The sequence below is a fragment of the Rhinichthys klamathensis genome, unplaced genomic scaffold (assembly GCF_029890125.1).
Source record: "Rhinichthys klamathensis goyatoka isolate OS25496 unplaced genomic scaffold, OSU_Roscu_1.1 h1tg000301l_1, whole genome shotgun sequence".
In the NCBI taxonomy this organism is placed as follows: Eukaryota; Metazoa; Chordata; class Actinopteri; order Cypriniformes; family Leuciscidae; genus Rhinichthys; species Rhinichthys klamathensis.
The window spans coordinates 459,974-469,964 of NW_026606820.1; positions in this window are offsets into that span (position 1 = coordinate 459,974).

A 9,991-nucleotide genomic window follows, 5' to 3' on the forward strand; every position below is an offset into this window, starting at 1 on the left:
GGATTGTAGGGCGATATAAGGTCCATTAAATACACAGGAGGTAGACCATTTAGGGCTTTATAGGTCAGTAGTAATACTTTGTAATTGATACGGAAATTAATAGGTAACCAGTGTAGAGATGATAAAATTGGTGTTAAATTATCATATTTTCTTGAACTAGTAAGAACTCAAGCAGCTGCATTTTGCACTAACTGTAGCTTGTTTATTGAGGATGCAGGACAACCGGCTAATAAAGCATTACAGTAATCTAGTCTCGAGGTCATGAATGCATGAACTAACTTTTCTGCATCAGAAACAGATAGCATGTTATGTAGCTTAGCAATGTTTCTAAGGTGGAAAAAGGCTGTTCTTGTAACATATGAAATATGATTTTCGAAAGACAAGTTGCGGTCTAGTGTAACACCCAGTTCTTTTACTGTAGTGGATAAAGTAACAGGACATCCTTCTAAATTAAAGTTGTATTGTAAGAGGTTTTGTGGGTTTTTTTGGACCAATAAGTAAACCCCTGTTTTATCTTAATTTAATAGCAGGAAATTACACGTCATCCAGCATTTTATATCTTTAAGACACTCTGTCAATTTAGATGAGTTAGTGTTTTCATCTGGTCGTGATGAAATATATAATTGAGTGTCATCAGCATAACAGTGGAAATGAATTCCATGTTTTCTTATAATATTACCAAGTGGCAGCATATATATTGAGAATAGCAGAGGGCCTAACACCGATCCTTGTGGCACTCCATAGTCTACTGACGTTATCTTCGATTTTTCCCCATTTAAACAGACAAAATTGTAACAGTCAGATAAGTACGATCTAAACCAGCTTAATGCCTGTCCCTGAACACCAGTGTAGTTTTGTAGTCGATCCAAGAGTATTTTATGATCTATAGTGTCGAACGCAGCGCTAAGATCGACTAGAACTAGTATTGAGATACAGCCTTGGTCAGAAGCTAAAAGTAAATCATTTGTAATTTTAACTAGCGCAGTTTCTGTGCTATGATGCGGTCTGAATCCTGACTGAAATTTTTCATAGATATAATTTTCTTGCAAGAAAGAGCACAATTGAGCGTACACAACTTTTTCTAGTATTTTAGACATAAATGGAAGATTTGAAATGGGTCTGTAATTTGCTAGGTTATTTGGATCTAATTGCGGTTTCTTAATGAGAGGTTTTATTACTGCCAGCTTGAATATTCTTGGAACATGACCTAAAGACGAAAGGTCGAGTTAATAATATTGAGAAGAAGCTCTTCCACTACAGGTAACACTTCTTTCAGTAGTTTAGTGGGTATTGGATCTAATAAACATGTTGTTGGTTTAGATGCAATGATAAGTTTATTTAGCTCTTCCTGTCCTATAGTTGTAAAGCGGTGTAGTTGTTCTTGAGGGGCGATAATTGAGGCTAAATCATAAGACACCATAAAAGATTGTACATTTACAATTGTTTTTCGGATGCTTTCTATTTTCTCAGTGAAGAAATTCATAAAATCATTACTACTACACTGTAACGGAATATTTTGCTCTGGTGATGTCTGTTTATTTGTTAGTCTAGCCACGGTGTTAAATAAAAACCTTGGATTATTTTGGTATTTTCTATTAGTTTGCGGAGATGCTCAGCCCTGGCTGCTTTTAAAGCCTTTTTATAACGTGACATACTGTCTTTCCACGCGATTCTAAAGACCTCTAAATTAGTTTGTTTCCATTTACGCTCTAAGTTACGAGTTTCTCTCTTGATAACATGCGTAGCACTGTACTTCTTGTGGCCTGCTTATTCACAAGGAGTACAAATAACAATGCAGATTAAGACTAAGTGATTTCCTAGGCAGAGATTGATTTGGGACTATATGGGGGGGAAGCACAGGCGAAGCACTGCTACTTGGGCGCAGAGATATCACGCAACACCTGAAATAAAGCTTGCCACAAAGAACCGGCGAAAGTAATGAGTATGCATGAAACATTTGAATTGTTGATAAAGTTGATAAATTGATAAAGTTGACGATGCAGACTCGCCATCTTCGCAGTACTGAACGCGCCTATAGAGAGAAAGGCACACTTCATATGAAGTGTGCACGCGCCGGCGCCTCCGTGTCTTGATTATATTGTCCACTATATTTGCTTCTTATTTATTAATCCAGGCAAATTTGTTGATGAAACATTGATTAAAATGAAGATATGCCCACCTATCTAAATGTAGGGGAGACAGTGAATCAAAAAACGGTGGAGTGTTCCTTTAACCCTTAAACACATACCTCGGGTCTTTAGTGTTGTTTTAAAAAAAAATTTTTTTTGGTTATGCAATCATTAAGGAATCATCACATCATTCTGCAAACATTTTGGGAACTTTCTGAATGTTCTCTGTACATTCAGAAACATGTAACATTTAAAAAAAAAGTCTAACTAAAACATTACAGATCATAACTTTGAGAGAACCTTTTCCAGAATGTTAGCATCTGAGATCTGAGAACGTTCCCTTTTAGCTGGGATCACATTTACCTCAGGAAAGTTATTCGGTGTCCATAGCCCAAAAGTTAAAATTGTAAATATATTGCTAAATATGCACTAAATCAGAATTATTGCTACAGGCACCAAATCAAAATTCTGTTTCAAACGCTATTATATAGGATACTTGACACACCTCGTTGGGCTAGTCAAAGAAAAAATAAAGAGAGAAAATCCTGTCTCTGACAAATCAGGACACTTGTTTTGTTGTTGTTGTTGTCCCTGAACCAACGATACATGATGCAAACTGATTCTCATTCACAACAATGAGGGTATTGGCAATGTCACTATAAAAGACGCCAAGGGCTCCTGCCCAAGCAGCAATATTTAGCACCTTGGGAGTGCGAATGGGTTGTCTACACACACATTTGGCACAGGCGCATATTTTTGGACAGTATGCAGCAAGCAAAATGATTAAATCATCCTACACATGCACAGAATCACAATAATAGGCACACACAATAGTCTAATCCAGGATGGAGTCAAACCCTCACAACATAAGCACACACATAATAATTCACATTACCACTGGTGTGTGTTGAAGGCATAAGCACAGGTTTTGAAACAAGATGCTCATAGCCGGGAAATAAATCTTTAACATGGTATCCGCACTCTATGTTGTGGCCAATTCCCACTCAGCTAGCAGCAGTGCAGAACAAAGGCAGAGTCACATTAATGCATTTTTGATGAGCCTATCTGCGCCGCTATCTCCAGCCTGCCCGTGACTTTGTGTTTAGACGCAGGCTGTCCTGCAGCTGCACATTTCAGAAGAGTACAACAAACTATTGGATTACTTTGGCCTTTTAATTCCATATGGACAGTGGGATAACTGGGATAGGGACGCATAATCTGGGACACAATCTTAATCCTACTTCTTACATGAACCAGCCTGTTATCCAGGATTTACAAAATAAGAGTTTACTTTTCAATTTGCAAAAGGACCATGTTTTATTATCTCGTAGATAAAGGGGAAGTTGATTCAACACAACAACAATAACAGGATTCACATTCACTCGCTTTGGATTGTGATTTTACATGTGTTTTGATGCAAAAGAATTTATGAAAATAGACCATATAACTTTTTACGGGACTGACGACCCAAAGATAACTCACCCTTTTGTCATTCCAAATACAGAATGCTGTTTTTTTCAGATGAACATCTATACAGTACTCTATCCATAGTAGACATGTCTGGAGGGAAAAAAAATATTCCACATTCATATACATAAATACACTAACTGACTACCTCTATTTTTATGGTGTGTTTTTTTGTCATTTCTGGATATAAGCCATGGTCACTATAAATCATTATATGGACAAAATACTGTATATGTGAAATAAATAAATACTTTGTTCTATACAAAAGTAAATCATACATGCTTCAAAATAAATAATAGTAAATTAATTTTAATTTTAGGGTTAACTATCCCTCAGGAAAGAAAAAATGTACATAGGGAGTGGACATTTACAGTCCTAGAAAATTAAGTAGACATATTTTAATTTGAAATATTTTATTTCAACTGCAATTTCTTTTTCTATTTAACAGTGCTTATATTTCCCATAAATACAAAATCTATTTACAGTATTAATATATATTTGCAAATGTAAAATAAAGATAGCCCTCATATAACTCTAAATGGGATGAGAATAAGCAATGTTACACCGATCAAAGTCTGTGCACCACAATTTAAGTCCACTTGGGTGAGTGACAAAAAGGTTTGACCTCACAGTCCAGGAACGCCTATAACAGTGACTCAGAAGCAATGGTACCGGCACTTAATTTTGAGCATGGTATTGATGAATGATGAAACCAGTCTGACAGTAATGAAACCAGTCTGACAGGAGTCCCAAGCGCTTCTAGACAGACAGAGATGATTTAAGATCGGCTACATTGGCTCAAATGTCAAAATGTATTTTGTCTGTTTGAATCGGACAGCAAAAAATGTAAATTAAGGCATGCAGTTGTAATCTTTTTTTTTTAAAGTATTACTCTCAATGATGGATTTGTGTTTAAGATGATGCTCTTATGTGGTTTTAAATAGCAATAATAATCAAAATGGCATTATGTGTAAGTTATTTACATTTAGAGATAATGCTCAAAGAGATTTAAATTTGCTTAATGCTAAAATTCATTATAGGGAATTGAATTGTATATTTGGATCTAATGCGATACCCTGGTTAAAAAGTTTGAGAAACACTTCCTTTACTTAAAAATACAAATATGCATATCAAGATATGAATTCTGAATGTAAGAGGCAGAAAGGGTAGAAAATTATCTGTATCTGAAAAGTAGGCTACACTGGGTTTATGACAGATTATGTGTCAGCATGATTGTTCATTCATATTAAACAGAAAACATCACCAAATTACCAAACATGACAACATCACCAAATTACCCTGAAAGAAAAACCTCATTTACTCTTATGAGGAGTCACAAAACACACATCAATGTTGTAAACAATTAACAGAACAATGTTTCATGCTGCAATTTGCATGTCACACAACCGAATAGAAGAGGAGCTGCATTTTGGCATGCAAAATGAAGATCACACCCGAGAACACGTGTGCGCGTGCCCGTCACACACTAATTGGCTGGTTTCTAAAGTGTGTATGCCTGTCTGCATCACAGTGGTGCATGTGGGTGTTTGACTGAATGTGTTGTTTGGATTTGTAACCCTTATGTAGCAGTGACTGGTTCGCCAGTTTCAATTTACACCCCCTGTGCTAACGAGGTAAACCCTCAGGGAAACCTCTCCGCCCTCTTCTGCTCCCTCTCTTTCTCCTCAACTCCCTTCTCTCTCATCTTGTTTTTGACAATAATCTCCCAGCGGTGCGTCGGAAGCAGAGAGGATGAAACATTTTGTCACAAGTGCTTGGTGCGTTGGAGTGGCCATGTTTTATTTACTCCATGGCGAGAGGGAGCTTTTCATGCCCAATTGGCTCCCAGCCAATAGTGGAGCCACCGTAACCACGGTGACACTGGCAGATGTAGAAATCACTCTGAAGAATATGTTTGTTTATTGATGTCTGTGGCTTGCCTCTTGTCATCACTTCCTGTCAGTTCCTCTGCAAAAGAGATGCTTGGAGGACTGTCTCTTGAGTGTGACAGACAAACACAGACAAAGATGGAATTGTCATTAATGTCAAAATATTTGATTCGTAGTTATATTTCTCAGGTGATCTAAGCACCTCTGACTTTACCAACAAAATCTGAAAATTGCACAAAACTTTTTTGTATTTTTAGAGAGCTTTGTAGGTCTACTTAATCTGCACTACTTCATATATAGAATCTAGGGGTTCCCATAATGGCATCATTTTATGGATTTAGTAGGTGCAATATGTGATTTTTCAAAATCGTTGTTGAACACTGTTGATATTTGAAAAATGACCCAAACAAACACACCCCTCCCTTCACTGCTCCGCCCCCAAAATGCACGAACATGCAATGCAAGAGTATCTCTTTTATCATATTAGAAGCAAAGCAAAATAATGCTTTGTGAAAAATAAAGTAAAGATGACGAACGAACGACAAGGAAACACACACACACACACACACACACACACACACACACACACACACAACAATGAATATAGAGTACAAAAGACTATATAAGAGTTTGCAAAACAATATTACTCATGCATGGAGAAAAAACAACGTAACCTTGTCATCTATTTTCAGGCCTTCAGAGACCTTTTTCAGGTCTCTGCAGCGCTGGAAAGCCTTTCTAATATTAACAAGGGTTCTAAAGCTCTTGACTGATCATAACTATTATTTTTCCAGTGATATTCCTCAGAGTTTTCTCTGTTTTGTAATGTCTCTCTCAGCCATCAATGGTCACTCTTCAAATCTCCCTCTTGCTCACTCTCTCTCCTTCCCCATCATGAGTGGACACGCCCCCCAACTACTGATTGGCTACAAGTTTTTTGTGGTGATCCACTTTCAACATCGTTTTTTTTCTTTCTAAAATAGCTTACTGCACCTTTAATTCATTCATTTTTATTTAATTAAAACATATATAAATTGATTACATTTTATGAATTAAACAGCTTGTAAACATACAAATTTATCACTAGAAAAAATGAAATAATATGTTTAGCATGAAAGTATTATGCAATCGTTTATGACATTTCTCCTTTTGGCATAAAGGGTTCTTTAAAATTGAGAAAAAAATAATTTAAAATAAAGTGTGACATTATATAATGCTTAATTACAAAATAGAAATTAAAAAGACAAAATTCTATATACTTGATATTGACTTATCTACTTATCATCTTATACTACTTATATTAATTATATCTTCTTCACAAACCCCAGGTTAAAAACCATATGTTAGATTAAAAATGTCCAGATGAAATGGAAAAGAGACAAAGAAGCCATCCAGTAGTGACCCCTCTGCGACCCAAACAGACCCGGACCCTTTCTGCCTTGAGCGAGGGTCTTGATAACTGCTAACAACAAGCCTCTGTTTAAACACGGAAATGCTGTCTGTATGTCCGTATGACTTGCTTATTAGCTTAACTGGGTCCTGTGACCCCTTTCCTTACACAAAGAAACACACCAGAGATGAATCAATCCCATCTGCCTAGCCAACACAGGAAATCTGATAGTCTCGGTTAATATGTCATATCCTTCGCATGACTATAATTTCATTTCCTCCGATTAATTTCTGGTCATAAAATTGCCATAAGAGATGAAGTTAGAGTAGCCTGTACTGATGCAGGCTTGCCTGTGGTTCTGTAATTCGTGTGTGAAGACTGTTTGGGTGGGTTTTTAAAAAGATGTTCAGCTTTTAAAACATACTTAATAATGGTAAGCCAGGCAGTAATTATTGCCTCTCATTTAGCCCGAGTCATTATTAGTTAAGAAGCAATTAATCTCATTAATTAGAGAGCTGAATGTATGAAGATCATGACAGCTGCATTTGAAAAAAGCTTTGCTACATGTCGTTGTGCTGTTGTTTCTTGTTGTATTGTTTGAGTACACAACCACAAGAATGTTTTGTTTTTACAAATTCTGTGCTTCCACAGTCTAAGCAGCATTACAGGAAAACAGGTAATCATTAATGAATTGAAGTAAAGGAAACATGAACTCATAAAAATATATTACCTCCAAAAACACTTTAGATGTAGGTTATCTTCAAAAACAGAAATGAAATAGGAGAGCTTTTTAGTCTTATTGGAGCTGAATTATTGTGTGTTTGTGTGCGTATGTTGAGACTAGCAATTATTTCTCTGTTAGCTTGGGTTGAGACAGTAAATTACGATTTTCTATGCAGATACAAATTCTTCATTTCTCTCTGTCAACCCACACACCTGAGTCCCAGTGAGAGAGCCCTGTAGGCGCACACACACACACACACACACACACACACACACAGACGAGAAGTATAACCCAGACTGAGAGTGTTTTGCTGGAGGTCATGAAATGCACGGTACGCCAGCTTGCTTTCCCTGAGGTGGCTTCAAAGACATCAACATGGATGTTTTTGCGGATTGGATTTTCATTCCCCAGTTATTAAATAGGTTGACATCAGGGAAGGTTCGTTAATGACTGTGTCTCATTCAAGACAAGGAGACATGGAAGTACATGAGGACAAAACAGAAACCTCGCTGTCTCATTTCACAACACACTTTCATGCACTAGGAAGTTCTCTAACAACCTCTGAATCAGATCCGCCCCCAAATTCCTCCTCCCTCAGCTAATTTACGCTTGAATAAAACAAGCGAATCATCATCCTTGTTATTTAATTCCTCTGTGACAAAGCTAGATGACAGGTTCAAGTACAACAAAGACTCTGCCTCATCTAAAACAAAAGAGGATAAACCCATCAGAGAAAAGAGAGAAAAAAAAACTAACATGTTCACAATTCATTAAAGGTTAAAAACAAATAAGAAAAGCCAATGAAGTGGTTACGTAATTTTTTATTGCACTTTTTTTACATTGGAAATCGTTTAATTAGTCTTTCATTTGAGTCATTGCATTGGAAACAAAAAAAGTTTCCAGATATTCATCTTCAACTTTTTACCTTTATCAGATAGATAAATCATTTCAAAAAGTAATTTCTATTGTTGCCTTAAGGAGGTTAAAGTTCTGTTCAAGTGGTCAGAACGGCATCATATGCAGAGACAGATCGTTATCACACCACAACCACCTGAAATTGGAGCTCGGATTCGTCTCAAGGGGCTGCCGGTAAGCTGTCAATCAGCTTGTTTTCAGACGCCCAGTTTGATACATCATATCCACTGGATGGCCCATCAAATAAATGGACAGCTTGTCATCACGACGGGATGGTTTTGAAAAAGAGGACTTGCAAAGACGTCGCAAAGTCACTGACGAGGGTGTCAACATTTACTATTTTATTATATCACACAGCATATGGGAACATAACTAATCAAAGTGACAAATTACATAAAAAAAACAATTGACAAGTGACACTGCAAGAGCACTTTTGTGAAAAAAAAAAATGCAGTAAGTTAGCTAATGTGTGTGTTTTGGGAATGTTAGCAAGCCGCTGTGGTGGCAGTAGAGGGGGTGGTAACAATACCAAACAACTCTACGGTCTTGAAATTGTAAAGTGATATTCCCCTCCCTGTTCCCTTTCACAGTGCCGCTCTCATTATTCTTGCTTATTGAGATGGATAAACCTGAAGTTGGTAATTACATCCCCCTCTCAGCCTGTTGTACACATGCAGAAGTTAATTAGCCTAAGAGTTAGCTAATTCTGAGAGGAAACTAAGCAAATAGCATCAAATCCACTCTCTTTAATCATCACCTGAACATAAAGCAGGAAATTGATTTTCCCGTCAGACTCTTCAAGAGAGTGATTGGCGTTTTTGTTGTTGTCATTTTTCGCTTGCTTGTTTCACAGCTGTGAAGCAGACAGTGGGTGATTCAGATGATGCCACAGCATGGCTTATGAAACTTCTTGTTGTTTAGGCAGTCATATAGTTTAAAATAAAGAAAACAGAAGCTTTTCAGATTGTAAAATTTTGGTTTATAAAAACCATAAACATTGTAATCTGATTCACATATTCATTAACATATGCATTAAATGTATTCAGAAAATAAACTTCAGCGATTGCACAGTGCCTAGTGCCCAGTTGCTGCGTTTAGAATTGGGGGAAAAAAATCACCGGGATAATGGCACTGGAGTATGGAGCCCCTAAAGGGACTTCCTACCCTTACATGTAATCGAATTATAAAAATAAAATAAAAAATGATATGGGAGGAAAATTTCTATGGCAATTCTTTTGCAATTTCTTGCTATTTTTTTGCGTTCCAAATGTTTATTTTCACATATTAACATTGATCAGCGAACATAAACAGAAGCTCAACCGTACATCCTTGACGCACGAGAACAAACCTCATTGGCTCTTGAGGAAGCTCAAACGCGCTGCGTAACACACGAGAACTAACCTCTTTGGTTCTTGCACGTCAAGCAAGCATGCTTGAGCTTCCTTTACCATAACTGATGTGTGCGTTGATGAATGTT